The following is a 13,366-nucleotide window of genomic DNA, read 5'->3' as shown; positions in this document are numbered from 1 at the left end:
TTGGTTAAACTTTTGTTTCCATGCGTCTGCTTCTGGGTCCACACTTCAACCTCCACATAGTCCACAGCCCACACTGTGGCTGGGGTCAGGTCACAGAGTTTTGGACTTTAACTGGCATTTTATGCAAGGTTTCATTATTTTCCTGGAATTTACTTCCCATGTTTTGCTGGCTGTGTGTTATGACTCTGGAAATTATTCTAAAAAATATTAATTTGTGATTGTTTCATGACCAGATCCTACAGACTCTTTACAGTCATTATGGGATGGTTTTACAGGTGGGGGACACTGATATTTTTCCTCCTCATACCAGTGTCACTACTGGTATGAGAAGAGACCAGAAACCTGTACTTGTATCTGACAAAACAATCAGAAACAGATTTTATAAGGGTGGCCTGAGGGCCTGATGTCCTCTAGCAGGGTCCTCCTTTTCCTCCACTCCACACGGCTCACTCCGCCAGCCGTGACATATTATCAATGTTAATGTTCCTTTACAGGTTATCCAGCAGTTCTAAGGGACTGTTTGAGATGTAATATTTGACATATGACCCTTCTAAATGACATCCGCCAAGTTTGAAGCAGAAATATTGTTTCAGTGACAAGTTATAGTCCATAATCACCTTTTGGCAGCTTGAAAATGGCATATTATCAGTTTTATTGTTCCTGTACAAGTTATTCAGCAGTTCTTGGAGAGTGTTTGGGATATAATATATCACATATAACCCTTCTGGAATATATCCAACAAGTTTGAAGCCGAAATATTGTTTCAGTGACAAGTTATAGGCCACAATCACTTTTTGGTAGCGCTAAAATGCCATGTTCTTAGTCGTTATTCTGAACAAACAAGAAAGAGTCATGGTGATACTGGCACAATAGGTCTTTATTTTTTTAACTACTATTCGACAGTCTTATAACAAATATGAACAACGAGAGTAGACATACTAAACCTGTAGGCATTAATTATTCCATCGTGATGCGTGTAGTCATTCGTGACTGCGCTACACACTGAAAGCAACCTTCTAATAAGCGTCATAATTCGGTTACAAGAAACGTTAAAGCTCCATAAATGCATACCTTTGCCTAATAACAAAGGCATAAATGTGTTTGCGTTTTTTTCCCCCCACGTTATATCAGTTGCACGGAAGTAGCTGGCAACGCAAGTAATCCGGGCGCTGCGGCTTTAAGAAGCTGCGCGCGCTCCCGCGGACGGCAATCAGTTTCTGGCAGACAGTCACTTTTTGGCACAACACCGGCTCGTAACCAGCGCGTTCTGCCGTCAAGGGCGATCATTGGTTAATAGTGATCATGTGACTGATGCAAGCCAGATCCTTTTATTTAGCAAAACTGTGATTAATAGTTAAATATTATTGTTGAGGGGCACAGACAGGACTCCGCACGCACGCACACACACATTAAAAAAATAATAATAATAATTTTTTTTTAAAAAGTTGCCTCAACAAAAGGGCACTTTGGGCACGCATCAGGAAAGGGGCGGGTGCTCAAGCCCCTCTAGCCCCCCCCCTCTGCACGTGCCTGAAGCAGAGGGAGCCTGACCATGCGTGTAACGGTCTTTTGCATTTGATGTTTGTTGCATTTGATGTTTGTTGCATTTGATATTTGTTAAGCTGTATGTCTGGATTTTGTTCCTTTGCGCCCTCTGGTGGTGAACTGTGTAGGGTACAGCTTTGCTGTTTGGGTCTCCACCCAGCCACTTTTCTTTTGCTAGCTCACATGGTGTCTGCATGCTGCAACTCACAGTTAGCTCCACACATGGAGAAAATATCGTTTAAAGAGTGGAAATAATTGACGAAGAAGATGGAAGATAAGGCAATAAGGCCATAAAGGAGTATTTAGCACCTCCTGGATGTCAGCTCACGAGGTTTGTGTATTTTAAATGGTTTATTTTCTGTAATTAAGGATTTTTTGATTGATTGACACTACGTACAAGAGCGCATTTTGATGTGATGTTTTTGTTTTATTGTTTTGTCCGTGAGCAGTTCTCACGGGTTGCCAAGACCAGAATAAACCCTGTTTTATAACTACATCGTGCGTACGTCAATCCTTGAGGGTGCTACAGTGAGAACTCCGCTCTGCACGGGTAGATGAAGGACGCAGCTCCGCAGGAAAGTCAGGTGCCCCGAAAATAAGTGTTGCCTCAGTTAAAGGACTCAATATAATTAACCACAAGAAAGAGAAATAAAAAGGAAAAGGACTGTAAAAATAATTAAGATAAGTTTCCTTTTATAAATGAACAAAGGACTGGAATATTTCTTCTTTTTTCTTTCCTTCTCATTGTTTACATTTCTGCTGTTCAAGTGACTGATATTCATACAGTGTTAAGTTAATGTTGTGATGAGTAACCTGTGCATTGTGCATATGGTGGGCTTCAGCAGTTGCTGTAAGAAACAGTATTACTGGCTTGGACAAGAGATGTAATGTGACTTAAGTATACATGTTAAGTGATGTTTAAGGAGTAATAGTAATTACTGTGCTTTAAAGTTGTAACAGTAAATGAAGATCAATATTCATTTGCTCCTCAACTACCAAATCAAATTTAAGCTGCTGCACCTTTACATTAAGGCTAAGTAAGATACACAAAAAACCCAAACCCCTCCAACAATGGCAGAGTTTGAGGCTAATCCAGAAGTCAGTGAAAAGGGTGATGTGGAACAACTTTCTGCAGATGAGCAACTACAAGCAGTTGAAGGCACAGCTGATGATGTTTCTACTACCTCACAAAGAGCACGACAGAGCCAACGAGTCTGTACATTGACGGAAAAGGGCAAAGAACTGTACGGTGAGCACATAAAGAAGGCTGCACATCGTTTCAGTGTGCGCTATGAGAAGTGGAAGGTTGTCATTAAGAATGCCAAAGGAGCTATAGATGGTCAATGCTCAAAGGATCTGCTACAAGAACATGTTTCCAAGGTTTTGAGTGCTTCTAAGGATGTGAATGCAGCCTATGATGACTTGAGACGCATTCAATCTCCAGATAGTGACACAAGACGAAGGATGGATACGTGTGAAGCCATAACAAAGACAATTATCGAATCTGTAAGAAAGTGTCCAAGCCCAAGTAATGCGGAGGTTCAAAGAGATGAAGAACTTTGGAAGGACACTGAGTCTTCATCTAAATCCGTAGCCTCAGATGTGAAAAGTCAAAGGGATGAAAAATGGAAAGAGACTGAGTCTATGCCTAAGTTAGAAGCCTCAGACAGGATGAGTGTTAAGTCACACCACACTAAGCTCTCTTCTCATTCGAGGGTTTCCTCTAGACACTCCAGCCGGCTCTCGGCTAAAAGACAAGATGCAGCTGCTGAAGTTGCAGCAAATGAGGCTGCTCTCCAAGTTCTGCTTGAACAAGAAATCCATATGAAGGAAATTGAAAGGCAAGAAGCAGAAATAGCACAAAGACAAAAGGCTCTAGAAGCTAAGCGCAGAGAAGTAGAGCGACTTGAGACTGTAAAAAAGCTGAATGCAGCAAAGGCTCGACAGTGGGTGTATGAACAAAGTGAATGTTCAGATGAAGAAATATACAACCTACTTCACCACAGATCTGATAAAAATGAAGTCAAGTCTGAAAACAATGACCAGCATATGAAACGGTGTTCCTCGCCACGAAATGTGACACCGCACCAAGAGGTGAACACAGAAGATCTGGTCAAAGCATTTGCAGTGTCTCTTAATGCAAGTCGTCTTCCGGTACCAGAGCCAACAATATTCAGTGACGATCCTATCAGATATAATGATTGGAAAATTTCCTTTCAGACTCTGATTGACAGGAAAAATATACCAACTGAAGAGAAGACTTATTATCTGAGGAAATATGTAAGTGGACCTGCAAGGAAGGCAATAGAAGGCTACTTCCCGCTTGGCACAGAGTCTGCATACTATGCAGCATGGACAGTTCTCGAAGAGAGGTATGGAAATCCCTTCCTCTTAGCAAAGGCCTTCAGAGACAAACTTGACGCGTGGCCTAAGATAAGCTCTAAAGGCAGTATGGAACTTCAAGCATTTGCTGACTTCCTTTGCTGCTGTAAGACAGCCATGTCGCAAATGAAGGGGCTTGAAGTGCTCAATGACTGCAATGAAAACCAAAAAATGCTCGCAAAACTTCCAGATTGGCTTACTTCAAGGTGGAACAGAAAGGTTACAGAAGTGCAAGAAGAGACTCACACCTTTCCAAGCTTCAGCCAATTCGTAGATTTCATCTCACGGGAAGCCAAAATTGCCTGTAATCCCATAACATCTCTCTTTGCTCTGAAGCCAAGTGAAACTGAAGGGGCAAAAACAACAAGGAACAGAGGCAATGGAGCAAAGGTGCTAGCAACTAACTCAAATGAAAGGACTGTTAGTGCTAGTTGTGTGTACTGTGAAAGGTCGAGTCACAGCCTACTTAAGTGTAGAAGGTTCATAAATGAGAGCATTGTTGAGAGACTAAAGTTTGTTCAAGACAAGAAGTTATGTTTTGGCTGTCTGAACTCTGGTCATCGCTCCAAGGATTGTGAAGGGAGAGAAACCTGTGACACATGTAATAAAAGACATCCAACATGTCTTCATGACAATCGCACGAAGGAAGACAGAACAAGGAGAAATCCACACAAGAACAGTGACAGGACAAGACAAATGAACGCAGATGTCTCACAAGACAACAGTGTCACACCAACAACAAGTGAAGCAACTTCTAACAGAGTCACACAGAATGTTGACGACACTCACACATCTTCCATTATTCCAGTATGGGTGTCAACCAAAGGTGAGCCAGAGCATGAAATTCTTGTGTACGCGCTCCTTGATACACAGAGCGATACGACCTTTATTCTTGAAGAAACGGCACAAGCTCTGCATATCAAAGGTGAATCGACTCAGCTAAAGCTCACTACTATGTCTTCAAGAAACACAGTTGTGCCCTGTCGCAAGCTCTCAGGTCTACAAGTCAGAGGGTTCTACTCAAATAAGACCATTTCCCTACCAGTGACGTATGCCAGAGACTTTATTCCCGCAAACCGAGATCACATTCCATCGCCTGCAACAGCTAAGGCATGGTCTCATCTTGAATGCATTGCAAGTGAGATCGCTCCACTACAAAGCTGTGATGTTGGTCTGCTGATTGGGTACAACTGCCCCCAAGCACTTGTTCCTCGTGAGGTTGTGTCTGGAAAGGAAAATCAGCCGTTTGCGCAAAGAACTGATCTGGGATGGAGTATTGTGGGTTATGGCAATCCATGTCTCGATTATGGAGACGCCTTCGGAATAAGTCACCAAGTCATTGTGAAGGAAGTGGTGCCTGACATTAATCCCTCTTTAAATCTCACCAACAAGGTTCACTATGGCCTTCTTATCTCTCAGATCTGCTTTTACCATATGAACCCTCGCGGACCCTGAGGTCCTCTGGTACTGGCCTTTTGATTGTCCCTAAAGTCAGGACACATACTCACGGAGAGGCAGCTTTTCAGTGGTATGGTCCTCGTCTGTGGAACAGCCTGCCGGAGGAGCTCAGGGCCGCAGAGAACGTACATGTTTTTAAGAACAGGCTCAAGACCACCTTTTTAATTTAGCTTTTACTTAGCGTTTATTTATTTTATGCTTATTTATTCTATCCTGTTATTCTATTATTAATTTAGGATTTACCTAATATTTTTTGATTTTATTCTTATTCATTTTTTAATCTTCTTACTCTATTTATATTTATATTGTATCCTGTTCTTATTTATTTTATCATTTTACCCTGTATATATCGTATTGTGTCATATCTCCAGTGTTTCCTCGGAGGGCGCTCTCTGCACCGGGGCTGTGATTGACCGTGGCTGCTGGGTCTCTGGGGGTTCTCTCAGCCTGGCTGGGGGGCTCCTTTGCCTCCCTCCTGCTGTGTGCCCAGCCTGGAGGCTGCGGTCTGTGACCGGCTCCCGGTGCAGACGGCTCCCTGTTATAGTGTTTCCTCACTTGGCTCATGCGAGTCCAGCCCAATTTTTACTCTTTAAGTGTGCGCGTGTGTGTATGTGTGTGTGTGTGTGTGTGTGTGTGTGGGGGGGGGGGGATATATGTGTATTGAGAGTGTGGGGAGTGAGTTGGAGGGTGGGGTGGGCTGCTTTTAACTATGTAAAGCACCTTGTGCTACATTTTTTTTTGTATGAAAAGTGCTTTATAAATAAAGATTGATTGATTGATTGATTGATTGATTGATTGATTGATTGATTGATTGATTGATTGATTGATTGATTGATTGATTGATGTCTACAGAACTCAAATAAAGGAAATGATCTCTCCCACAGAGGTCCTAAAGATGTTGGAGTCTGACTTTGTTGAGAAAGCACCAGAAGACACAAAGGTCTCTCAAGAAGATCTCAAATTTTTAACAAAGATGAAGGCCGGCATTAGGCACAAGGAGGATGGTCATTTTGAAATGCCACTCCCATTTAAGAGTGAAAGGCCGAACCTGCCAAACAACAAGGCATGTGCTATTCATCGCCTCAAATGTTTAGAAAAAAGGCTCAAGAGTAACAAGCAGTACTACATGGACTATAAGAAATTCATGAATGACATCCTAGCCCATGGAGATGCTGAAAAGGTCACAGAGCAAGACATTGACAAGACACCAGTTTGGTACATCCCACACCATGGTGTGTATCATCCACAAAAACCCGGAAAGATTCGTGTCGTCTTTGATGCCTCTGCCAAGTTCCAAGGCGCTTCCTTAAATGACCATCTCCTCACTGGTCCAGAGCTAACAAACACCTTGCTCGGAGTCTTGTGTCGCTTCCGAAGAGGCCAAGTGGCTTTCATGTGTGACATTGAACGCATGTTCCACCAATTCCATGTGCATGCTTGTGACCAAGATTACCTACGGTTCTTGTGGTGGGAGAACGGTGACCTTGAAACTCCATTCACTGTCTACAGGATGAAGGTACACCTATTTGGAGCAGCATCTTCTCCAGGTTGTGCCAACTATGGCCTCAAGCATCTTGCAGCTGAAGGGGAAGGAAGTTTTAATGAAGAAACCATCAAGTTCATCAAAACCAACTTCTATGTTGATGACGGACTAGCAAGTGTTGACACTGAAGATCAGGCAATACAGCTGGTTAATGAAGCACGGAAACTCTGCAGCATGGGCAAACTTCGGTTGCACAAGTTCATCTCAAACAGCACCAAAGTTCTAGCTTCACTTCCGAAAGAAGAATGCGCTGCAGCTCCCAAAGAGCTAGATATGGCACTCGGTGAAGTACACATGGAAAGAGCACTTGGCGTACAATGGTGTGTGGCATCAGATCAATTTCAGTTCAGAGTAGTTGTTAAGGACAAACCACTCACCAGAAGAGGAGTATTGGCCACAGTCGCCTCTGTGTTCGATCCACTTGGGTTTGTGTCACCTTTCATTCTGCTGGGAAAGCAGATTTTGCAACAAATGTGTCGAGATAAACTCAGCTGGGATGATAACTTACCTGACAGACTTCGACCTCAGTGAGAGTATTGGTTGCGTGACCTGGGAAACCTTGCAGACGTAAAGGTTCACAGATGCTACATTCCTTCGAACTTCAAGGCACAGCACTACGAACTTCATCATTTTTCTGATGCAAGTGCATCTGGATATGGAATGTGCACTTACCTCAGAGCAGTAAGCACAACTGGTGAAGTCCACTGCTCATTGGTGATGGGATGATCAAGAGTTCCACCAACCAAAGTCACAACTATACCTCGGCTTGAGTTGTCGGCGGCCGTTGTTGCTGTGCGCACTGGTGACATGCTGAAAAAGGAATTAGAAATGGAAATTTCAGAAGAAAGGTATTGGACTGACTCGAAGGTGGTACTCGGATACCTCAGCAATGAAGCCAGAAGATTTCATGTGTTTGTTGCAAACCGAGTGGAACGCATCAAACAAAGCACAGATTCAACCCAATGGAGGTATGTAACTTCCGAAGATAATCCGGCGGACCACGCCTCAAGAGGTCTCACAGCAGAACAACTTGTAGCATCAAACTGGTTCAAAGGCCCAGACCTCCTTTGGCAGAAAGTCATACCCAGTGGGGAAATTAAGGAAAATCAACCAGTGACCCGGAGGTTAAGAAGGTTCAAGTCCACAAGATACAAGGGGAGGAACAAAGGTCACTGTTAGACCGCTTACACAAGTTTTCCGACTGGTCGAGGATGATTAAGGCAGTTGCTAGACTCAAGCGCTATGTGAAAGAAGCAAAGGATCACAAGAGTAGATCACACGACATCAGTAGCCTACAAGAGTGAAAGGAAGCAGAGTTAACAATCATAAAGATGGTTCAAGAAACAGCCTTTGCTCAGCAAATAAAAACCTTGCAACATCATGATGTGATGCAGATGAAAGACAAGGTTAGCAAGTTACACAAGTTATGTCCATTTCTTGATGACCAAGGCATTCTTCGGGTAGGCGGACGCTTAACACATGCAGCTTTGCACCCCAATGTCAAGCATCCCGCGATCCTGCCAAGAGACAGTCACGTGTCGGCATTACTGGTCAAACATTATCACGAGAAGACATACCATCAAGGACGAGGGATCACCATGAATGAACTTCGAGCTAACGGATTCTGGATTCTTGGATGCAGCAAGATTGTGTCATCTTACATCTATAAATGTGTAAAATGCAGAAGGTTCAGAAGGTGCACAGAGCAGCAGAAGATGGCCCCCTGAGTTTGATGGGTCAGGCTGACAGATAAAATTATTTCAAGATGAGAGCCAGGCGCCAGGACTGCCAAAATGAAATAAATAAATATATCATTAAATAATTAATTAAATGTGTCAATAATTAATTAAATGTGTCAATAATTAATTAAAATGTGAAATACATAAATAATTAATTAAATGTGTCAATAATTAATTAATTAAATGTGTCAATAATTAATTAATTACATGTGTCAATACTTAATTAATTAAATGTGTCAATAATTAATTAAAATGTGAAATACATAAATAATTAATTAAATGTGTCAATAATTAATTAATTACATGTGTCATAACTATTTATTTAATTAATTAATTCCAATTTTAATTAATTATTGCCACATTTAATTAATTATTTAATGGTGTATTTAATTAATTCATTATGGCAGTCCTGGCACTCCATACAACCTTGCCATAATGGTCTATTTGATTCACCTTTTATTATGTATTTTATTTTCACTTGCTGAATACGGGACAGACTTGACTGGGGGAAAGAAGGGGAGAAAGAAAGAGGGAAAGAGAAACAGCTGAGAAGAGGGACGGGGGAGAAGGGCAAAAAACAAAAACCAACAGAATGGGCAGAAAAAAAAAGAAAAAAGAAAAAGAAAATGCATATATCGATCACCTGGATCACCTGTTGAGAAAGAAAAAAGAAAACAAGCAGAAGAGAACAAGAGTAATAGAATAAACAACATCACAATGATATATGGGAATATGACAGTAAATACTAAATATTAAACATTATTGTGCAGCACATAAGATCAACAGAACACAGTGTGCTTTGAGGTAGGAGCCAAAAAGGGTGTAGTTTGTGGGTGTGATCACCCGTGTGTACACCTGTGAGCATGGACGCGCTTGTTTTTAAAAGGTTCCTTCATGTAATGATCTGCTAGAGGGTGTGGGGGGGCCACAGCCCCGTCCTCCAGGGCATGAAGCAGGTATGGAGGAGATCAAAACTCCAGACATCCAGAGGCCCTCAGAACACAAGAGACCAAGGAAGACCCACAGAGGGGCAGCCGCGCCACTGTCCCAGTAAGAGCTGAGGAGAGTCCCAGATCAGCAGCCGCGGAGCAGAAGCCAGGGGGAGTTGCAGTGACGTGCCCGTGAGCTCCGCTGGCAGCCAGCTGTGCCTGAGTGACCGAGCCCCAGGCCGAGAGGCCGGGGGCACCCCACCTCCGAAGTGGCCCGAGCGAGCCCCAGTTCCCGACAAGCGGCCGCCAAGGAGTGAGCCGGTGTGTACCCGGACGCCCATCCCCAGACACAAAGAATCACCAACGCACCGATGTCTGAGGGAGTCCGCCACTGGCAGGGGAAGTGGTGGTGGTGGGAGATAGGCCTCCAAACCTTGGAGGGCCTGAGATGTCCCCAGAGAGGTGGCGTCTGATACCCAACCTGACATATAGACACAGACATACAGGCACACACAGACACAAACATCCATTCCCCCCCTCATGCTCTCATATGCGCTTACTCCACACTCAACCGACATGGAGACAGACATAAAGAGACGCTGTACACACGATCACACTCCCCAAGCGTACTCTACAAACCGGGTCTAGGTACCCTTGCCCCTGGAGGGGGGAACTGCACCCAGACCCAGGTGGTGTTACCCTTTTCCCTGCGGTGGGGAGAGGCAGACCGCCCCGACTCCGCAGCAGCAGGGAGGCCCCACACCCCAGACCGCAGCCGGACGGCCAACTCCTCCTCCTAGTCCTAGCCCCCCCGCTCCAGCAGGCAGCAGAGAACGGGGGTGAGAGAAGACTCCAAACCTCCCTCCACCCACTCATTGTAGTGTTCATGCATGTGTGTTCTAAGGTGCATTTAAAACCCAGGAGGGCATGGAGCTACCTGCCAGAGAGCAGCAGGTAAGCGCATAGTCCCTCCTGCTAGCCCTCAATGTCTACGTGTATTTAAAATTGAGAGGTGGGCAACGACGCCAGGGGTGAGGTGTACACCCTGATGGTAATTTGGACTCCGTGTGTCGTGCCCACCCCCAAGATCCCATATGTATGTGTAATGAGAGTGTGAGTAATGTGAATGTCTAAGTTGTGGGATAAAATTGAGGCAGAGGCAGCCAGAAGGGGACAGAGAGCGGGGGGGGGGGGGGGGGTAGCCTCCTCTGCACCCTGGTGACATACCCCTACTCCAAGGCCCTGCATGTGTGGGTGGTTGTGGTGGAGCGGGAAGAGGGAGGCAGCTGGAGATGGGGAGGGAAGGAAGGGAGGGGCAAGTGACCCTCCCTGGGGCCAGCTCCCCCGCTGACCCCAGTAGGCACCCCCATACTCCGCGACCCGCCAGGGAAAGGGGGCCCAGGCCCATCCAGACCGGGGCCCAGCGCAGCAGCGCCCCCCGGCCCCACAGAGCCCGGGACAGTCCACCCAACCCCACCACAGAGAAAACTGCACCCACCCCACCATCCACTCATCTTCCAGACTACATAAGACAATAGACGCCCAGGCTGAGATCTTCCTCCACCTCTCCTGTATCTCCCCCTCCTGCAGAGAGAGTTCCTGAAGAGTGGAAAGCTCCTGCGAGATGTGACAATCTCCCCCACCAGTTGAAGAGCCCCCCAGGTGGCTCGACGCACCGGCGGCACCCTGCACCAGGGCTGGGCCCCCATGCACCCACCCGCCCACAACCCCGGCAACACACCAACCAGGACCCAAGCTCCCGAGGCCCGGCCAGGGCCCCAGCCCAGAGACGGAGCGCCCCCAGAACCTCACGCCCATCCCGGACCCACCCAGGGGCAGCCAGGCTACCAGGTCAGTAACCCACGTCCGTCAGCACAGACCCTCCCCTAGCCCCGCTGCACGCAGCCACGAGGAAACAGTCACCCGAGAGCCAACAGAGCCCCTAACCGGACATGACCGCTACCCCGGATTGAGCCCCCCAAGGGAGATGCCCCTGGGGAACCCCCCGACGCCCTAGGCCTGTCCTTACCCCCACACCAATCACAACAGTGAAGGCGGGACCAAACTATGACCCCCCACCCCCACTAGGTGATGGAGCTGATCAAAGGAGCCCAGAGCAATTGATCTGGTGTGGTGGCAGAGGCTGTATCAAGACTAATGTAATCTAATAGATAATTTCTATATTGGTTAGAATTAAGATTATTTTTATTTTTCCAGTTCATGAGGACTGTTTTCTTGGCTATGCATAGGGCAGTGAAAACCATATGGGCTAAATTGTTTTCTGAGGTGACATTATCTAAGCTGCCCAACAAACACACCAAGGGGAAGTTGGAATGTTACATTTCAGACACTTTGATAAGTCTTCACATATCTCACGCCAAAACTTCTGAACTGGTGGACAGAACCAAAGAGCGTGGATATAATTGTCCGGTGAATTGGTTTGGCAGTGTGAGCAGTTGTTGGTAGACGTAAAGCCCATCTTGAACATCCGATGACCTGTATAGTGCATTCTATGTAATATTTTGTATTGAATTAATTGAAGACTGGGATTTCTGATTAGATGAAAGGTTTTTAAGCAAGTCTGAGACCAGAAGTTTTGGTCTAAGTTAACTGATAAATCCGCTTCCCATTTTGCAATAGGAAGTGATATTGATTCATCTGTTTTAGAAAGCATTCTATATATTTTGGATAGTAATTTGGGGGTTTTAAGAGTAAGAAATTGAACCACACTTGGTGGTGTTTGTAGTTCAACTTGACCCGGTTTAAATTTCTTTTTTACTATGGATTTAATTTGTTGATATTCTAAAAATCTTTTCTTGTTGATCCCATATTGTGTAACTAGTCTGTCAAATGAAATAAATTCTGTTCCTTCTAGTATATGTTCTAAATATTTGATTCCTTTACCACTCCAATCTGAAAAGTTTATCATATTATTGTTTTGTAATATGTCAGGGTTGTTCCAGATAGGTGTACGTTTCATGGGATTAATGAAGATGCCGTCAATTTTAGAAACTCCCACCATGCTGTCAGAGAAGAGCTGATGTCGATGCTTTTAAAGCATTCATGTCGTTGGATGTTTGAGCTGATAAATGGTAGGTCTGAGATCTCTAAATTATTGCAAAGTGCTTGTTCTACACGACGTGCTTCCTTTTCAGATGCTCATGCATCGCCGTCATACTGTCATGCAAGGCAAGTTCCATTTTGCAGATTTTGCATTGGACCTTCTTTTCTTTTGTTTTGTCAAAATGCTCCCAGACTTTTGAGTTCCGTTGCCGAGTAGCCATGATAACGGAGACAGCTTCTGTACACCGTTATAAGCGTGCCACAAAACCAACCAATCACAGACTCGGATGCAAAAATTCTGATTGGCTGTTTTGGTCTCCAATCAGCTTGCTAGCTACTGTAGCTAAGCCCAGGCAAATATCCCAGAATGCATTTCATCCACAACTCAAATTGAGGCAGTGGTGGAGGAACGCAGAATTTGAAATATACATATTTCTTTCTGGGTCACAAAATAAAAGATATTTTCAGGATAGATTGTTGCTGTCAGGACATCACATATTTGCAAAAGTGCTCTAACATTTTCAAAGATGCCTGTTACCCACCAGCTGACCTCACAGCTGGACTGGCCATCGGGCATACTGGGCATTTGACACAAAGCTGGAGTTATTCTGTCTTTGCTGCACAGCTGCCTCTTCTCTTCTCTCCTCCTCTCCCCCTCCCTCTCCTGTTGCCACTTCAATCATGAAACTGATCAATGATCAGCTGAT

The 13,366-nt window shown here is 44.9% G+C and overlaps 1 protein-coding gene and 1 pseudogene across 1 annotated transcript in view; one reads left to right on the top strand and one right to left on the bottom strand.

Moving 5' to 3' along the window:
- Positions 1 to 13,366, bottom strand: part of LOC146716593 (uncharacterized) — a 304,253-nt gene that overhangs the window by 218,651 nt on the left and 72,236 nt on the right. The window lies entirely within an intron of this gene.
- Positions 2,617 to 3,725, top strand: LOC146716597 (uncharacterized; annotated as a pseudogene).

This window comes from Copadichromis virginalis, linkage group LG3, assembly GCF_057382275.1.
Source record: "Copadichromis virginalis isolate Kocher_CV1m ecotype Utaka linkage group LG3, C_Virginalis_male_GT1.1, whole genome shotgun sequence".
Taxonomy (NCBI): Eukaryota; Metazoa; Chordata; class Actinopteri; order Cichliformes; family Cichlidae; genus Copadichromis; species Copadichromis virginalis.
This window is presented reverse-complemented; position numbering and strand designations above follow the sequence as displayed.